The 20,682-nt window shown below is 40.8% G+C and overlaps 1 long non-coding RNA gene across 9 annotated transcripts in view; it reads left to right on the forward strand.

Moving 5' to 3' along the window:
* LOC125450704 (uncharacterized) overlaps positions 1–18,878 on the forward strand; it is a 45,579-nt gene extending 26,701 nt beyond the window's left edge. For 3 of the 9 annotated variants that reach the window (XR_007247128.2, XR_007247133.2, XR_007247132.2), the window contains 3 exons: positions 7,069–7,279; positions 13,395–13,440; positions 15,575–16,938. This is a non-coding gene — a long non-coding RNA (uncharacterized LOC125450704). Of the gene's footprint in view, positions 1–7,068; positions 7,280–7,473; positions 7,552–13,394; positions 13,441–15,574; positions 16,939–18,634 lie in introns of those variants that run through there. The other 6 variants (XR_007247131.2, XR_007247130.2, XR_007247129.2 and 3 more) reach the window with 6 other exon arrangements.
* Positions 18,879–20,682: the final 1,804 nt, after the last annotated feature.

The following is a 20,682-nucleotide window of genomic DNA, read 5'->3' on the forward strand; positions in this document are numbered from 1 at the left end:
TACGGGATATGGCTGTTGCTGACTCAACCAACACTTATTGCCCATGCGTAATTGACCTGGAGTAGGTAATCGCAAGTAGCCATCTTGTATCATTGTAATCTTTGGTGTATATGAGCTTCTTCAGTGCTGTTAGAAAGGGTGATCAGGATTTTGACTTAGTAACAGTGAAAGAATATTGAATTAGTGATAATGGGAACTGCAGATGCTGGAGTATCCAAGATAATAAAGTGTGAAGCTGGATGAACACAGCAGGCCAAGCAGCATCTCAGGAGCACAAAAGCTGACATTTCGGGCCTAGACCCTTCATCAGAGAGGGGGATGGGGTGAGGGTTCTGGAATAAATAGGGAGGGGGGGAGGCGGACCGAAGATGGAGAGAAAAGAAGATAGGTGGAGAGTAGAATATAGGTGGGGAGTTAGGGAGGGGATAGGTCAGTCCAGGGAAGACGGACAGGTCAAGGAGGTGGGATGAGGTTAGTAGGTAGGAAATGGAGGTGCGGCTTGGGGTGGGAGGAAGGGATGGGTGAGAGGAAGAACAAGTTAGGGAGGCAGAGACAGGCCGGGCTGGTTTTGGGATGCAGTGGCTGGAGGGGAAGAGCTGGGCTGGTTGTGTGGTGCAGTGGGGGGAGGGGATGAGCTGGGCTGGTTCCAAGTCAGGTTGATGCGTGGCTTGGAGGGAAACTTACAAGTAGTAACGTTCTCTTGCATTTGCTGCTCTTGGCTTTCTAGATGGTAGGGATCATGGGTTTAGAAAGTGCTGTCAAAGGAGGCATGGAGAGTTGCCTCTGCTGCACTATGTGTTAGTGGTGAAAGGAGTGAATATTGAAAATGGTAAATGGGGTGCCAATCAAGCAGGCTTCTTTGTTTTTGATAGTGTTGAACTTTTTGATTGTTGTTAGAGGTGCACTCATCCCGGTAAGGTGAGTATTCCATCACACTCCAGACTTGTGGCTAGAAGATGGCAGACAGACTTTGGGGAGTTGGGGGAATTGAGGTTTTGGGGTAATGGGTGTTAAGAGGTTATGGGTTCAAAACTATTCACCACAGAATTCCTAGCCTCTGACTTGCTGTTATACTTACATGTTTGGTCCAGTTTTGGTTTTGGTTTTGGTCAATAGTAGCCCTCAAGTTAATAAAGGAGGGGAATGCAGGGACACTAACTGAATGACAACAGGTGATGGTTAGATTCTATCTTGCGAAGATAGTCATTGCCCAGAACTTATGAGGCAATACTTGTCACTTTTAGCATCCCAAGCTTGGGTATTATCCAGGTCTTGCTGCCTTTGGCCATGGGCTGCTTCTGCATTTGAGGAGTTGTGAACAGTGCTAAATATTACACGATCATCAGAGAACAACCCACTTTTGACTTCATGTGGAGGGAAGATCAATAATGAAGCAGCAGAAGATAGTTGGTACTTGGACACTATCTAGAGGAACTCCTACAGAGATGCCCTGTGGGTGAGATGATTGATTCCAACAGCCTTAGCAACGTTTGCACTAAGTTTGACTCCAATCAGTGGATAATTTTCTCTCTGATTTCTATTAAATCTAATTTTGCCTAGGCTTCTCGATGCCACAATTAGTCAAATGCAACCCTGATGTCAAGTGCAGTCACTCTTTTCTCACCACTGCCGCTCCAGTGAAGGTGTTTCCTTCAGCTACCCCTACATGGCCTTGATTTCCTGATTCTGACCACTGCCTGAGTAAAGAAGTTTCTCTGAATTTGTGATTGGAGTTATTATTTTACCACTTTATATACGTACCTTCTAGTTTAGAATATTCCACAATTGGGAACATTTTTCTTCAGCTTTCACAATCTTGGAGACATCTATCAGGTCACCCACAATCTTCTGTTTTCTGGAAATTGACATTGATATTGCCATTTGAAGTTCTGAGATTTCTATGCTTTATTTGTAACAATTTCAGTTTTATCCCTTCCAAAGTGTAGCAAGATGATACAGCTCTGCATTTTGAGTAAAAATATATGGGTCTAGATTTGCAGCTCCACATGTCTAACTTGCTGTTGTTAGCTGTGCACAATCGCTCTTAAAGGCACCGGCACAGACGCAACTGGATTCTTCATGGAGTACAGGAAAAGGAATTTGGTGCTCTGCTTACACAATGCATATTAGCTTGACACCAGCATTTTTAGACTGAGGTTGACTGAATTATTCTGTCAGTTGAACCTTGCATTGAGTTTATAAGTAAAGCATTCTGCATATAAAAACCGAAAGAGCTGCGGATGCTGTAAATCAGGAGCAAAAACAAAGTTTCTGGAGAATCTGAGATAATAAGGTGTAGAGTTGGATGAACACAGCAGGCTAAGTGGCATCAGAGGAGAAGGAAAGCTGACGTTTCAGGCATAGACCCTTCTTCAGAAATGCCTGCTGCTTATCCTGCTGTGTTCATTCAGCTCTACACCTTGCTATCTCAGATTCTCCAGCATCTGCAGTTCCTATTATCTACTGCTGGAAAAGCTCAGCAGGTCTGGCAGCATCTGTGAAGGAGAAAACAGTGTTAACGTTTTGGGTCTGAGACCCTTTCTCAGAACTGCAACTCCAGTTTTGAGGAAGAGTCACCGCACCCAAAATGTTAACTCTGTTTTTTCCTTCAGTGAAGCATTCTACATATCACAGTTTGGATACATGAATAGTGCTATTCCCTCATTCCCAATGTTAGGAAAGCAGTCGCTTATTCTTTGAAACATTGGAAAATGTTCATAAAGCTGTTTGATCTTGTTGCATTTGGCCCGAATGCACTCAGCAGCTAACTTTACAGCATGACTACATCCTTCTTTAAGCTGTATACAATAATGTTTTTATGTCAATTCAATGATAATAATCCAAATGCTTTCAGAGATCCAGGATTCCTGCTTGGACTTGCTTGCTGCTGAAAATGGTGTGGAGCAGAACCTTGACCTTCCTGCCCAGTAAAATGTAAGGGAGCTGAAATTTCAGGGATGGGCTTATTTACATGGTCAGGGGAGCTGCCAATAAGAGCACTTCAATGCTGTTTACTCCAATCGATGGGAGTAAGCAAAACTGTGCTCAGTCTCTTCACCATAAGGTCCCTGAGGCCCTCCAAGGATGAAGAAAACAACAAAATACATTTTTAACTCTGAAAGAAGTCATTTGCTGAGATAAACAAGGTAATCAATCCCATCTGGGATCAATTGCCTTTGGCTGTAGAGTTCCTGGGCCTTTGAGCTAGTCAGAGCTCCACTGAGAACATAAGGGATTAGCATAAGATCCAAGGGTAATCAAAATCCACCCCATTTTGCAACAGGCCATCCATGAATCTGCTGGCATTTTGCCTTATGTATAATTAAGTTTCTAGAACTTTATGGTTACTCTGTATTTTGCCTCATTGCATTCTACTGTGTACTTCTCTTCTTAATTGAGAGGGTTGCCAGGTGAGCTGACTGCTATCGGTGACTTGTTGAACTGAATGCTGAATGCATCTGATGCTAGATTACAGCAGTGTAATCAAACTTTGTTGTGCCATAAGATTTCACAAATGAAGGATGTTCTTAATAGGCTCCAGTTAGAGTTTCTTTAAACTATAAAGAAGCGACGTGTGCATGAAATGGTCATGAGCTCATTCAGCACTCAGAAACATTCTTCTATTCTAAGAATCTTTCTCTAAATATTAAAGAATGAAGTTTACTTCCATTCAGCTACCAAACTAAAGCATTTTTGGATATTAACATGAATGATAACTTAGTAGTGCTGAATAGAAGAGCAGCATAAGTGTGCTGAAGAACATGAAGAGTGCTTGAAAGAAGTTTACCATAACCTGTAACAAAAACAGAAGCCACTGGAAAAACTCAGCAGATCTGGCAGCTTCTGTGAATGAAGAATTGGAGTGACAGTGAAATTAATGCCGGTGGACAAGAAGGAAGATTGGAACAGAAATCCCGATGGAGAGAGGAGCAGAAGTTGTTCAAAGTAGGTATGCATAGAAGAGATGTGGCAGAGAGTTAAATACCAAATAGAAACTGAAAGAACTGTGGATGCTGTAAATCAGGAACAAAAAATGGAAGTTGCTGGAAAAGCTGAACAGGTCTAGCAGCATCTGTGAAGGAAAAATTAGAGTTAATGTTCTGAGGAAGGGTCACTGGACCCAAAATACTAACTCTTTTCCAGCTTCTTCCATTTTTTGTTCCTGATATACAGCATCTGCAGTTCTTTCGGTTTTTATCACAGCCTGTACTTTGCAGCTATGAATGAAAAGCTTCAACAAAACTCCATTGATTTTTGACTTTACCTCTTCAGTTTTTATAATGCCCACGTAGACTCACTGGCAGTTATTGAATCAGTATGAATAACTATTATACATGCAAGGAATCATGCTGGAGTGCTACTGAGAAGATTATGTGTGCACAGTGTAATTTCATGATTGTTGGTCACTGTTCAATATTATTACACTTATTAGCTTCTTCAGTTCACTCCAACATTGGTAGAGGCAGATTATAATCATCCTTGTTGCTTTGTTGTAAGTGTCTAAAATTACACTTAACCACTTCACTGGGTTGCTACATTTATTGAGACACTCTGAAAATGGTGTTTAGATCAGTTTGTGGTGAAATCATATTCCAACACTTGCTTTTGTTTGTTGCATGACCGATGCAGTTTCTCTTAATTTTTTAAAGTCTTGGCTGAGCTGCAGCTACAGCTGCTCATTGCTCGTTGATTCCTATAGATGGGCCACATATTGCTCACTTTTCTGAGGGGCAAAAGCTATACTAGTAGAAGTCTAAATGTAGTTTCATGCTATTCAACAATATGAAATGCATATCAACAGCAACAGCAACACTTGTAACTTGAATGTTCTCGTATATGTAAGTATTCAATTTGTGAACAAGTAGAGTTTCTAAATAAGAAAATGATGATAAAGGAAAGGTGGATGTTGGAATTTTGAAATAAAACTGGACAAAGTGAGATTGGAAAAGTGAGATTCTTGGCATCAAGAAAAAGAACTGACTTTTCACTCAAGATTTGAACAGCAAAATGAGAATCTTGCTAGTGAGTGGTAGGAGGCCTATTTACATGCCTTTAGATCTCATTAGTACAGTACTTCACCTCATTTATGTGCTATTTTATATTCTCAATGCAGATAGAAACTAGATGGTGACAATTCCCGACATGAAAGCCAGAGTGGATAATGGGCAGCTCCAACTCGCCACTTGCTTCCCTAGGCCTCCATCTTGGCCAGTGTTTTTCAACATCTCAGAGGACAATCCATGGGCGTGATTGCCTGCAACACCATCCAAAAAGTTTGGCATCAGACATGCACCAGCCTCATCACAAAATCATGACATACGTTTGACCCAGTTCTTCATGTCTCAATTGAAATTTGGAGTCCATCAATGCCTGACATGGCAATGCTGATTCCAAGTCATTTTACACAATAGGACTGGCACCCACTTCATGGATTGGGGCAGGATGAATCTCAACACTCTTAGCCTGCTGTCTTAGTGTTCACTCACTTTGCACTTACCTGGATGCTCACAACATCTCTAGAGTGCCTTGCTCGATATTGTTATTAGCCAAGGGTGTGGACCTATTACTGAACAGCATCGCACTATATTAATGTTATACCACTGGCATGTTCCAGCAGCTTTCAAGGCAAATACACTGTGTGTGCTTCAACCAAATACCCTTCTCTCAGAGTACAAGTGTAGTAGTCCTCAGTTAAGAGTATAGGTACTGTCTTCAGTCAAGAGATACTGGCACAATAAGTAAAAGACATAGTCTGAGCTCACTCCTTGGGCTTGGACCTAAATAATTGTCTACTTCGGGCATCCATAGTCAGTGGGTCGATATCATTACAGTCTGGAGAGTGAGGCCTAGTCAGTCCTGCAGGTCCAAATCAATTGGGCCAGAGATAATGGGAGCTGCACAAAGATCATTCAGGGATTTGATCACTCATCAGTTATGGATGTCTTTACAAGTCAGTCAGAGAGGTGGGTTATGTCAGTACAGGGGATGTGTTCACTGAAAATCAAGGAAGGTTATCAGGACTCCTCTGAGCTGGGGGTGTTGGGGAAGTCAGTTGTTGGGAGTTGGCAGGAATGCTGGGATGCAGAGAGGTAACAACTGTGAAGGGAGGGAGCTCAACATACAAGAGCTGGAAGTATATGGCATGGGAGGGTAAGGGGTACTGCAGAAAGGAAGTCATCAATAATCACCACCATCCTGGCTTCGATGGAGGTCAGTGCATGACTTTGGCATAGCTAAACTGTGCGCCTGAGTTGCAGGGATTAAAATATGGAGATGAGCAGTTAAGTAAATTGATTTGGTGGGAATGTGGGAAAGATCAAAGCCACCAGCGTTGACAGGGAGTGGAAGGCAGGAAGTAATATGAAGATTTGGCTGGCACATAGACTGAGAAGTTGAGCCCCTGTATCATTCTGTGAACCATTTCACAAGTAAGCCATTGAAATGGAAATAGCTGCCACATGCCCAGAGTTAGTATTTTTCTGCTCTGCGATGGAGGCCTCCACTTTTGTGTAACATGAGGGCAAGTAAAGGGCGAAAGCATCAGACAGACATCCATACGGTACCAATGAAAAACATTTCTTACGCCTTGATCAATTGTGTCATCTTGATTATTCAACATTACAAATGAATCCTATTAATGCCTGAGAGGAGCAAGTAATGTCATGTGTGCTGTAAAGATCGATGCTGATCGACAATGTAACAATCACAAACCTATATTCCATAACCTGCACAAAGTGCAAAAGTTTCTCACTTCACACCTTGGACTATAAAATGTCCACATCTTTATCCAATTTGAAAAACTCGTTTTCCTGGGTAGCATGGAGACTGGAGTTGGGGAAAGAGGTTCTCATTATTGCTGTTACATGTATGATCTGCTATGGTGTGTGCACCAAGAAGCTCGAGCAGCAGACATCTTAATTAGAAAAACAATGTACAGTGTTCATGTAGAGACATCTCACCATCTCCCAATTTTTGCTGGATGCTGTTGAAATTTTTGTTTTGTGTGTTGCGACTGCTGAGTGATCATGTTGCTGAGGAGCTATTTTGTTTCTGATATTGCCCACACAGGCTCATTGGAACTGATCCTAATGATCCAGCCACAGAAGCTGTGATTGCTGCACAAATAGTTGTTCCACGAATAGATGAGAAAAACTCTCTTCACTTCTTTGAAGATGTTACAAATAAACAAGGTAGTCGAACGTCCAATGAAGTGATTTAGTTGTACTGGAGAGCCTTTGACAATATCCCATTTAAGAAACCACTAAAAGCCTTTGGAAATGTGAGTGTTGAATGGATTTGTTGTTTGGCTCTTTCTTTGCTGCTAACAGTCAGAAGGGATAGTAAATACATGACAGGAGGTTGGGTTAGGAGAGGGGATGATATCAGAGAGAAGGGATGGGGAGGGGAAGAAGATTCTGGAGGGCCATGGGTATCTCTGAGTTCTTGCATCTTGTATTTCTTGATGCCTGACAGGAAAAGAAGAATTTTCAAGTTCAAAGGTGTGACTATGAGTACTCACATGGTGACAGTTTATGCTTGCTGCTTTGTGGGGTAAGTGGAACATTCCAGGTTTCAGTCCTATTCTGGCATCCACAAACAACTCTCTCTCTCTGGTATTTTGATGATATCAGCAATGCTGTTATCCTCTCTTGTCCAGAATTGGAAGATTATCAATTTCACTATCGATTTCCACCCTGTTCTCACCTTCACCCGGTCCATTTCTGACTCTTCCCTTCCCCTCCTTGACATCTCTTTCTCCATTTCCGGAGATAGGTTACTCACCAATGTCCACTACAAACCGACTGCCAGAATTGCATTGAATACACATCCTCACAGTCTGCTTCCTGGAAAGACTCTATTCCATTCTCCAAGTTTCTCTGTTTCTATCGCATCCGTTCTGATGATGCCAACTTCCACAGTGGTGCCTCTGAAGCATCTGCCTTCTTGCTTAACCAAGGATTTCCCAGCACCACTGTTGACTCGGCCCTCAGCAGACTCCAACCTATCTCCTGCATTTCAGCCCTCACTTCCTCCGTTCTCTCTCACAACAGCAATAGGGTCGCCCTTGCTTTCACCTGTCAACCCGCCAGCATCCATATCCAAAAGATCATTAACCACCATTTCTGTCACCTCCAGTGGGATGCCATCAGCAGACAAATGTTCTCCTCCTCTCCCTTGTCAGCCCTCTGCAAGGACTGATTCCTTTGGGATGCCCTGCTCTTTCACGCCCAACATCCCAACAGTCCCATTGAAACCTTCCCCTGAAACCACAGAAGGTATAACAGCTGCCAGTTTACTTCTTCCCTACTCCGTATTCAAGTGCCCAACAACATTGCCCAGATGAAGCAGCGCTTTACCTGCACTTCAATTAATCTAATCTAATTGCACTCACTGCCCACAACATAGTCTCCTCTTCATTAGGGAAATGAAGTGTACACTGGGTGATTACTTTGCAAAACACCTATGTTCTGACCGCAAAAAAGACCCGGAGCTTCCAGTTGTCTACCATTTCAACCCATCACCTTGTTACCTGGCCAACGTCTCTATCTCAGGCTTGCCTCAGTGTTCCAGCAAAGTTCAGTGCAAACTGGAAGAATATTACCTCATTCTCCACTTGGGAGCTCGACAGCCTTCTTGACACAATATCGAATTCAACAATTGTAGGACTTTAGTCACCTTCTTCCATGTCCTTAGCGCAACAGCCCCACACCAGGCTTTGTTATCACATGATCTGCTATTACACACTATCCATTGTTAGCCACTAATAGTCCCCAGTAGTAGGCATTCGTTCTCCTAGGCTCACTGTTTTCTATTCCTTTGTCTGTCCAACTGTCCTCCTCTCACTTTGGGCTCTATCTCCACCTATCGTTTACTTCTGAACCCTTCCCCAAACCCTACTTTCTGCATAAAAAACAACATTTTCTTAGCTAACATCAGTTCTGAAGAAGGGTCACTGGACCCGAAACATTATCTCTGATTTCTCACCACAGATGCTGCCAGACCTGCTGAGATTTTCCAGCAATTTCTGTTTTTGTTCCTGATTTCCAGCATCTACAGTTCTTTCATTTTGTTTTAAAGAGATAGATCAAGAGAGATTTGTTGTCTGTTTAGTTTTTGTTCCTGATATTCCAATAATCTGTCCATTACCTCTTTAAATATCTTTAAAAAAAATTTATTCAAGCATCCACAACTCACTTGGGTAAAGAATTCCAGACATCCACTACCTTTTGGATAAAGAGATTCCTTGGCATCTCAGTTTTAAATAACTGTTTCCTTATTCTGTAACTATGCCCCTTAGCTCAAGTTCTAATTTCTTCACTATTGGAAACATCTTCCTCACATCTACACTGTTAAACCTCCTCAGTACCTTGCATGTTTCAATAAGATACTCCATCATTCTTCTAAACTGTGATGTATTAAGCCCTAAGCTGTTTAGCTGCTCTTAATACATTAACTCCTCATCTTAAGAATTAGCTTTGTGAATCTATTTTGAACTGCTTCCAATACCAAGACATCCATTCTTAAAAATGGATCCAAACTGAAAAGAATACTCCAGTTACAGCCTCGCCAGAATCCTGTTGAGTTGTGACAAGACATCCATATCTTTAAACTCTAACTCTTAATGAGAAATGCTAAAATTCCATTTGTCTCCTTAATTGCATGCTGCATCCATATGCTTTTTTTTTGTTTCATGCACAAGAATATCTAGATCCCTCTGCACTGCAATTCTTGGTGGCTCACAATTTGAATAATAGTCAATCTTTTGATTCTTCCTACCAAGTGTATGACCTTACACTTTCTTATATTACATTCCATCTGCCATTTTTTTGCCAACTTTCTGAAACTATCTGTACCCTCTTGTAGATTCCTTGTGCCCTTATCACAACATGCGGTTCTACCTGATTTTGTATTATCAGCACACTTCAATACATTATATACTGCCTCCATCTTTGAGTCATTTACATAGGTAATAAGTAATTGAGGGGCTAGGAGTGATGCTGTGTCACGCTGCTAGTTACATCCTTCCAATTTAAAAAAATCCATTAATCCCAAATCATAATCTTCTCTGTGTTAATCAATTTTTAATCTATGCTAATATGTTACCCTGAATACTGTGCGCCCCTATCTTATGCAGTAACCTTTTTTGTGGCGCCTTATTGAATGCCTTCTGAAAATCCAACTATCTTTTGTCAACTTTGCTTGTTTTATCCTCAGAGAACTCTTGCAAATTTGTCAAACTTTATTTCTCCTTCACAAAACTATGTTGACTTTGTTTGAATTGAACTTTCCAAAGTTTCTTAACAATGGCCTGTAGCATATTTTCCAATGACATATGCTGGGCTAACTAACCTACAGTTTCCTACTTGCTGTCTCCCTTCCTTCTTGAATAAATGAATCACATGAACAGTTTCCCAATCTGCTGGAACCCTCCCGGAATGCAGTGATTTCTGCGGTATTTTGATCAATGTCTCCGCTATCTCTGCAACCCTCCTTTAAAACCACTCAATGTGAGTCATTAGGTCCTGACATATTTTCTGCTTTCAGTCCTATTAATTTGTTAATTAGTTTGTCACTGCTGATAGAGACTGTTAAAAAATCCTTCCTCCCATTAGCACCTTGCTTCTCTATTAGCTTTGGGGTGTTTATAGTGTGCTTCATCATGATGACCAATATCTGTCATATCTTACCTGTCATTTCTCAGTTCCCCACTATGAAATCCCCAATTGTGTTCTTCAAGTCTCCCACACATGTTATCCATCTTCTTTTCTTGAGATACTCATAGCAGCGCTTGCTGTTTACTTTCATATTTCTTGTCAATTTACTTCCATTGTTTTTTTTCTATTTATTAACATTTTAGTCATTGGCTGCTGGTTCCTAAAAAAAACTTAGCCCTCTGGCCCACCATTAGCTTTCACTGCTTCTTATGTCTTAAAGGCTTGATTAGATACTCTCCTTGACTGCCTTTGTTAACTATAAGTGGCTCATCTTTTTCATTGAGTCCTTTTTGATGGGATAAATTTATGCCTAGATTTGTGAAATACCCGCTTAAATGTCTGTCTCTGCTCACCACCCATTCCCCCTTAGTCTATTTTCCCAGCTCACTTTAGGCAACTCTTTCCTTGTACCTCTGTAACTGCAACTACTAACAATACATGTTCCCATTGCTTGCTATGCTGTCTATAGAGAAAATTAGCAGGTGCTAGCCACTTCATCACAACAGACAATTTCAGAAATATCAAAGTACAAGGCACCCTGCTATACTTGACTCTGACCATGGACTACAGCCAGATTATACAATCAAGTCTTCAGCGAAACAATGGGCTCCTGATTGTGGGGGAGGGGGCAGCAGTTAATTATAGGATGAGGAAGACATTTACAAAAGAGTGGCTGACCCATTCCCAGAAAATAAAAGCCAACTGATCTACAATTCCACACGTGTGAACCAATAAGGCAGAGTGGTTTGATTTTCATTCCACTTATTTACTAGTCCCTACTGAATTAAAGATGTGGACTTTGTCCTTTAAGTTATTGCAAACTGCACTGCATGACTTCAACATTGGCATGAACTTTTCATTTTCTCTTACACCTTTGGACCTCTATGTTTAACTTATTTTCCCGACCAAAGCCTTTTCAGTATAGTTTATGAAATAATCAATAAATCCTTCGCATGTATGCTCCACCTATAATAATGTTTGATGCATCTGTACTGGGAAGAGAAGGCATTGGTGGTGATGGTGAGAGTAGGTGGGTGGAACCTTGTTTCATCCCTTCTTTCCTAATAAAAAATAAAATACTGAACAGATGTGCAATAAATTCTTATGCACTCTCCAAAAAGGTTATCATATGAAACCAATAAAAACATATACTCAAGAACGTTAAAGACATATTTTTATTTTCATTGACAGTTAAAGAAAAAGGTTGATGTGAAATTATGATTTATACTTATGACATCCATTTCAGTATTTAATATTTTGAGTTTGCTTTTCATAAATGTATTCCCATTTGGAGAATGCATTTATTTTCCGTGATCACAAACAGAGGGGAAAAGCACACAGAACAGCTACATTATTTTATTCAAAATTATTACATTGAAAAGTCCTCACAAATTTAGATTTCATAGGTTGTACGAATAAAAATGTGACTTCTGATAAAGTGTGAAGCTGGATGAACACAACAGGCCAAGCAGCATTTCAGGAGCACAAAAGCTGACGTTTCGGGCCTAGACCCTTCATCAGAGAGGGGGATGGGGTGAGGGTTCTGGAATAAATAGGGAGAGAGGGGGAAGCGGACTGAAGATGGAGAGAAAAGAAGGTAGGTGGAGAGAGTATAGGTGGGAGAGTAGGGACGTATGTGGGCTTCACCAGCTTCAATATCTCCCGTTCCCCCACCACATCCCAAAACCAGCCCAGTTCGTCTCCTCCCCCCACTGCATCACACAACCAGCCCAGCTCTTCCCCTCCCCCCACTGCATCACACAACCAGCCCAGCTCTTCCCCTCCCCCCACTGCATTCCAAAACCAGCCCAGCCTGTCTCTGCCTCCCTAACCTGTTCTTCCTCTCACCCATCCCTTCCTCCCACCCTAAGCCGCACCTCCATTTCCTACCTACTAACCTCATCCCACCTCCTGGACCTGTCCGTCTTCCCTGGACTGACCTATCACGTCCCTACTTCCCCACCTATACTCTCCTCTCCACCTATCTACTTTTCTCTCCATCTTCGGTCCACCTCCCCCTCTCTCCCTATTTGTTCCAGAACCCTCACCCCATCCCCCTCTCTGATGAAGGGTCTAGGCCCGAAACATCAGCTTTTGAGCTCCTGAGATGCTGCTTGGCCTGCTGTGTTCATCCAGCTTCACACTTTATTATCTTGGATTCTCCAGCGTCTGCAGTTCCCATTATCTCTGACTTCTGATAAATCTTGCTTTTCCAGGTCAGGCAGAAAGGTGTAGCCCTCCAATGCAACATTTTGCAGAGCAGTAAGACTGCTTCTTGTCTGTCTAATTCTTCATAAACATATCATCAAGTTTGCTCTGAAGGGAAGACACTGGCTATTTGATTTGTCAATTTCCCACAACAAAAGGCAAAAAGAAAATCAGAGGGCAATTGGAGCTACCTCCCTGGTGGTCAGCTCAGAAGAATGATGATCAGAGGCTAAGGCATTTAACACTTTCCTTGCACTTCTGTTTAAAGAAAGGCATTAAAGTGTGTGAGAAACCAAGAGAAGGAAGAGAATTAAATAACATGTATGTAAAAACATTAAAAAATAAGAATGGGAAAGGATACTATTGTCATAAACCGAGTATGACTGTTTCACGTTACAGATCATGTTTCACTAATCGAGTTGTATTCTTATCTTGTTTTACATATTTTTGGTTACACTATCATCATTTCAGAGCAGAAACAGAAGACTCGCATTGAGAGAATTTCCTGCACCATGAGGTAATGCTTTGAGCTGACGCTGTGCTGGAGTCTCAAAAATCCCGACAATAATTTCACTTCTACAGCCGGACCACTCCTTTCCACGAGCCCACTTTTCTTCTCCCTGACCCCCCCTCTCTCTTTCTGTCTCCCTGTGTTTCCTCCTCTCACTCTCAATCACTTTTTCCTTACTCTGTCTCTATCTCTCTCTGTCTGTCTGTCTGTCTCCTCTTTCTCTTCTTCCATCACTTTCCTCTGTCTCTCTATGTCACTCTTACTGTTTCTCTCTGTCTCTCTGTCTCTGTCTCTCTAACGCTATCTCTCACTGTCTCTCTCTCTCTGAGTCTCTCATTGTCTCTCTTACTCTGTCTCTCTGTCTGACTCCATCTTACTAATTTAGATAAATGTGAATGTTGCATTTTGAGAAGGCAAATCAAGGCAGGACATATACAGTTAATGGTAGGGCCCTGGGGAGTGATGGCGAACAAAGAGACCTAGGGATTCTGGTACGTAGTTCCTTGAAAGTGAAGTCACAAGTCGACAGGGTAGTGAAGAAGGCATATAGCATGCTTGCCTTCATTGAGCAGAACATAGAGCATAGGTTTTCAGATGTCATGTTGAGGCTGTACAGGATAATGGCGAGACCACTTTTTGAACATTGTATATAATTCTGATGACCTTGCATAGGAATTGTGTTGTTAAGCTTGAGAAAGTGCTGAAAAGATTTACAAGGATGTTGCCAGGCCTGCAGGGTTTGAACTATTGGGAGATACTGAATAGGCTGGGGTTTTCTCCCCAGGTCATAGGAGGCTGAGAGGTGACCTTATAGAGGTCTGTATAAAATCATGAGGGGCATGGGTTGGGTGAATAACCAAAATCTTTTTCCTAGGAGTGGGGAGTCTAAAGCTAGAGGGCATAGGTTTAGGGTGAGAGGGGAAAGAGTGAAAAGGGACCTGAATGGGTAGCTTTTTCATGCTGACAGTGGTGGTTGTATGGACTGAGCTTCCAGAGGAAGTGGTGTAGGCGGGTACAATTACAACAATTATATGGCGCCTGAGTGAGCGTATGAATAGGAAGGGCTGAGAGGGATGTGGGCCTAAAATACTAGCAAATGGGAATTGATCAGACTAGTTGGTGACAATGAGTTGGACTGAAGGGTCTGATTCCATGCTCTCTAAGTCTGTAACTCCATGATTCAAGTTCTTGCTGTGGACTGACATTGTATGATGTCATATCAAATTGGCCATATGTTCTTGGGGATCTGGAGTTCAAGTATGAAACTGGCAAACAGTTACATGTGCAGGAAAATCAAGGTAGTATCATTTTGTATTTAGGTGATAGATAATTTGATGTTTATAAAATTAATAAAATGCACACTGCAATCATTTCTATATTGAGAAAATTAACAGGAATATTGGCTGCAAATGCTTGAAGCTTCAGAATGCCTTAATTTAAAACAATGAAGTTGCGAAAGGAGCTTTGAAAATGCAAATTCTTTTTTCCCAGAAAGTCTTGCTGAACAGGTACTGAATAATAACTAGTTGGCATTAAAAAGCATATTTGTTTTGTGAATTAGCCTTGTTCTTAAACCAACAAAATACATTAAGATAAAGTGTGCTTTGCTGTACACATGACATTTAACTGTTATGTTTAGCACTTCAGTAATTATGTCAACAGGGGTTAGTTGGTGTATACAGAAACCTGCATCACGCAACAAAGCATTATGATACATACTAATTCAACTATCTGCAATTGCAGACATTTTGTATAAAACTTTGGTCATCAGCAGATAAGTGGTGGATGTTTGCGGTGGTAGGCAAGATAATGTCAAGATGCACCTGCCATTCCATTGTGATCAATCATTAAATTTTTGGGACAAGTGTGTTTCAAACTTGATTCAATCTAAGCATTTTAGCTAAAAGTGTTAAAATACTTAGGGCAAACTTAGATCTGTACCACATGGATAGTGACGTAATCTGTAGACAAAATGGATTTTGCAATGGGTGGGCAATCTGCATTGCCAGAGTGATTTCCATGCAGTGAAGAAGAATTTATCCTGAAATATTCGTTCAAAAACCTCTCCATCTCTTTTGTTAGACCTCTCTCTGTCCCACTCTAATCCCGTTCCAACATTTCCAACTCTCCTTGCTTACAGCTTCCTCAGATGAAGACAACAGTACATGGTTTAATTTCCATCCTCAAGTAAAGAACAAAGCCAACAGGACCTGACAATTACAGATGGCATGCACCACATGGAACAAGCACACCAGAAAATCCCACCATTTTATCACAGCCCATTATTCATTCATTTTCTGACAGGGTTTGTGATTACAGATCACTTGATTGACTAACTAGACATCTGCAAAGTGAATTACAGAACAGGTTTGTTTCATCTCACAATTGTCAGATCATGTTGTAATTCTTCACAATAGTTGTATGTTAAAGAACTATTTATAGCAGAATAAATAATAATTAAGGCCTTGGTTTGCTCAATATATACACATTTAAGCATAAAAATGTTTAATTAAAATAGTTTATTTCTTTGCCAAAGAAGAAAGATTAGGTACAACATATCTCTATATTTGGTTATTTCTCGTCTTTATTCACTTTTTCTCTTGATTGCTGCACAGTGAACCCCTTGCACTGATTGACTAACACTCTGGGTTTCCATTAAATAAAGCACTTGTAGAATTCAATCAATTTTGGCACACCTGACTTATTAAAATTTGCATAATGTTTAATTATCTATCTTAAAAAGATAGTTTTAAACCCGTCTATCTTAATGCAATATGCTATCTCCTAAAATGGAGGAATTTGATATTTATGAAAAGGAAGTGTTGTAATCTTCATCCATGATTGCTGTAAATTTTGCTTCCATTGCACAATGAGAAGTGAATAGAGAAGAAGAATTTCATTTTATTCCTGTAACTGCACAGAATTTCAGGAATTTCGATTGCTTTCAACGATACCTTGTTTCCTTGGCTCCAGTGGTCCAAAATCAGTTGCATCAACTTCACTGTTTTGCAGATACTAGAAAAACACCAGGTAAAATCATTTTACAACTAAGGGTTGACTCCAGTCTACATCAATGAAGTTCTATTAAAACTCTGACTTTGAAGCCAGTTTTTGTTATGCTGGAGATTCCAAATGTGATTTTAGACAGCATCCAGCATGTATATCCATATGCAATACTGTTAACTGGTCATATCTGTAACATCCCAAGCATTTGAACTAAGCCTATGTATGGCCTTCATTAAATAAAAGCAAGCTAGTTCAGAAGAGGCAATGCTAAATGTTCAAAGGGTTATTTGAGGAAGACTTCCACTATCAATAGTAAAAGTACATCATAAAATTTGTAGTTCCCAGCATTTTCTAAACCATCAATGAATGGCTGAAATCTAAAATGTATCAAACAGAAATTTCTATTATTTTTGACTAATTGAGATCTTGGTGATCCAAAGTTTATAAAAGATGAAAGAGGCAACATTTTCAATAACATTAAAATTCAGCATTTCTGAAGTCAAGTGTTATGTATATGCTATCGCCTAGTTGCCGCATAACTGCGAGATGAGTTCAGGATTTTAGGTATTTTTGTGACAAACAACATCAGACAACTTAGAGACAGCTTTCTAATCTGTATCTGAAGAATGAATGCTAGTTTGCAATCCGGGTTGCTAGCTATCCTTGCTGTTGCTTTCAAATTCAAGATAAATCACAGGTCAAAGGTGAGGGGTGAGAGGTTGGCCTAGATCCTCCTTTTTATACTTTATGAGTTGCACTCTGGATTTGCTTACTGCGTACTGACAACCTCTGCCAGCTCTAGTATGAAGTAACACATTGGAAAAGATGGCCAGAGACCCATTTGAGCTTCTTTTGGGACAGTTAAAAAATATTTTCCATATCTTTAGCATACAAGCAAAAAAAATGTCACAATGTATTTACTATTTTGTTTTAAATGCCAACATGTTTTGACCTAAACAAAAATGTTGCTTGTGTTGTATTACCAGAAAGTCGGTCATGAATTCCCATATGTGTTGCTGGCAGGCAAAACTTCCTGCTGGCAGCACACATTTGTAAAGCTACCACTACAGAGTAATGGACACCATGGAGTAAGCAGCAGTGATATAATCAAGACCACTAACTGCCTTAAAGCGACTCAATAAGTTTTTATCACGTGTGATTTTATGATTTTTAAAATTAATGGTTTGAGGATTATATCCTGTGAATCTGTTCGTTTCTAATTATACCCATCAGTTTATGGTGACTGTAAATGTTAACTTTTTCACTTAATTACAAGGGTTTTGGAGTTTATTTTACCAGCATCCATGTTCTATGGTTTCATCCAGATTTTTGATCATAGTTGTGATCTGATTGAGTCAATTTAAATGATTGGTATATCACTGCACCAGAGTCTGATATTGGATTGTAGGCACAAAAACAAAAATTGTTGGAAAACTCAGCAAGTCTGGGAGCATCAATGGAGAGAAAGCAATGTTAAATTTTGGGTCTTCAGAACAATTTTGAAGACACTCAGCTTTCTCTCTATAGATGCTGCTGGATCTGCCGGGTTTTTCCAGCAATTTCTGTTTATCCTTCTGATTTCCAGCATTCACGGTTCTTGGGATTTCAAAAATTAGATTATAGCTTTTAATTCACTCTTCAAAATGTGTTAGAATAGCAGTAAGTGGTATTCTCTCTACTATAAGCCCATAACATTCTGGGTTCAAGGGCTATCTGCCCCAGAGATCAACCAGATGAGGTTGATACATTGTTTTTTAGAGTTGCAGAATCTGCAACCATTGTATATAAATGCATTTATTTTGCAGTGTAAATTGAAGTTAAGATATTTTACCCATTTAAGAATTCCAAAATTTCAGTGATGAACAAGTTTTACCTCTCAGCGTGATGGGCTGAATGAGTTGACAGAATTGTAAATTTTTAATGCCCACAAAGATGGGAGGTGAAATTCTAAATAATTATTTGCAGTTTTTATGCAAATGTTGTAAATTCCACTTGGATAGAGCAAATATATTTCATGTTTTTATTATTTCACATTTGAAAGTAGACACTCATGTCTTTTTTAAAGAGATATCATAGTTATTTATGAAGTAATAAATGCAGTTACTCAAGCCTGTCTTTTGAATATCATGAGACAAAGCAAGAATACAGTTGTTTACTCTCAACTAATATGCATTTCCGATTTTTATTGTCACAGACTGGATGCAATAGAACCAGGATTGAACAAGATATATTGGCTGTGCTTCAAAAAGAATAGAGACATAAACTGTATCAAAGTTTCAGGAAACAACTGAAACAATATTTTTGTTATGTTTATTAATTGTATTTCATAAAATATAAAGTTTTCCATGTCTGCAAAAACCCACCCCAAATCCAGACAACCTTTTTGTCTATAAAACCAACAGATTTCACAAAAAATTAAAAATTCTTGCAATTTGAAATGTGCTGACCTCTGAATACAAACTGCTGTTAAAAAAAAGTGAGGTTTATTCCTCGAAGATGTGGCTTCATGGACTGGTAGATATGGTCCTGTTTTCATAAGCCCTATTAGATGAGTTCCTGATTACTAAAGGATAAGCAGTAAGAAGTGACAACATAGTTCCCTTCGTGGAGGAAGGAAACTCAGCCCAGTTACTTTTACATGTCTCATGGCACTGGGAGAGAAACAAGAGCAATTGGCTTGTCACCAATTTTGTTCATAATAGGATAGTCTAGGGAAAACAAGAAGAACAAAGGAAATAGTAATTAATTTCAAAAGATGGACAGGATTCAAACATTACCAGTTGAGGATTTTGCAGAGCTTAGCTATTGCTGGATTGTTTAAAAGCTACGTTAGCATACTTAAATTTCATCTAGTAAATCTCCATAAGTTTGTGACATATAGGGAGAGATGTTAAAGAGGGCATTAGTAAGTTTGACCATGGAAAACGGTATACGTTTTCACAGAAGCATTGTTCAAAACAAGGAGGATTAAGTTCTTTAATAGAGTGTGGAGCTGGATGAACACAGCAGGCTGAGCAGCATCTTAGAAGCACAAAAGCTGACGTTTTGGGCATAGACCCTTCATCAGATATCTGGAGCACAAAGCAAGTTTTCAGCAAATTGCTATCCCACATTGCTATCAGGTTGTGAGTTCCAGGATTTTGATCCTGAAAGTCACTGTTCTCCTCCATTTCTTTCTCCTCCTCTTTCCCAAGATCTATCTGAAGGCAATATATCAGGAATGCCTGATTTGTATCTGTAACCCCATTTATGCTGATGAGTTTCAAGCTCCAATTGCAGAAATTGAAGCTTATAGCGTTGAAAATCTGCTTTAAAGAGGTTACTTAACTTGCCAAGATAATAAAATGTGAGGCTGGACGAACACAGCAGGCCAAGCAGCATCTCAGGAGCACAAAAGCTGACGTTTCGGGCCTAGACCCTTCATCAGAGAGGGGGATGGGGTGAGGGTTCTGGAATAAATAGGGAGAGAGGGGGAGGCGGACTGAAGATGGAGAGAAAAGAAGATAGGTGGAGAGAGTATAGGTGGGGAGGTAGGGAGGGGATAGGTCAGTCCAGGGAAGACGGACAGGTCAAGGAGGTGGGATGAGGTTAGTAGGTAGATGGGGGTGCGGCTTGGGATGGGAGGAAGGGATGGGTGAGAGGAAGAACAGGTTAGGGAGGCAGAGACAGGTTGGACTGGTTTTGGGATGCAGTGGGTGGAGTGGAGAAGAGGTGGTCACGGTTGGGGCCAAATTGGGAAGGCTGAGATGTAGACTGTAGTCCCTTGGGGATGATCCGTTTCTGTAGGCAGGTGCTGAGGAAGGTGATGTGGCTGTGGTACCTGGTTTGCTTCAGGACATGGTCGAGCAGTTTCAAGGCCGAAGAGATTACAAGAGAGTTGCAGAGACAGGTTGGACTGGTTTTGGGATGCAGTGGGTGGAGGGGAAGAGCTGGGTTGGTTGTGTGGTGCAGTGGGGGGAGGGGACGAACTGGGCTGGTTTAGGGATGCAGTTGGGGAAGGGGAGATTTTGAAACTGGTGAAGTCCACATTGATACCATTAGGCTGCAGGGTTCCCAGGCGGAATATGAGTTGCTGCTCCTGCAACCTTCGGGTGGCATCATTGTGGCACTGCAGGAGGCCCATGATGGACATGTCATCTAAAGAATGGGAGGGGGAGTGGAAATGGTTCGCGACTGGGAGGTGCAGTTGTTTGTTGCGAACTGAGCGGAGGCGTTCTGCAAAGCGGTCTCCAAGCCTCCGCT

Source organism: Stegostoma tigrinum, chromosome 3 (genome assembly GCF_030684315.1).
Source record: "Stegostoma tigrinum isolate sSteTig4 chromosome 3, sSteTig4.hap1, whole genome shotgun sequence".
Taxonomy (NCBI): domain Eukaryota; kingdom Metazoa; phylum Chordata; class Chondrichthyes; order Orectolobiformes; family Stegostomatidae; genus Stegostoma; species Stegostoma tigrinum.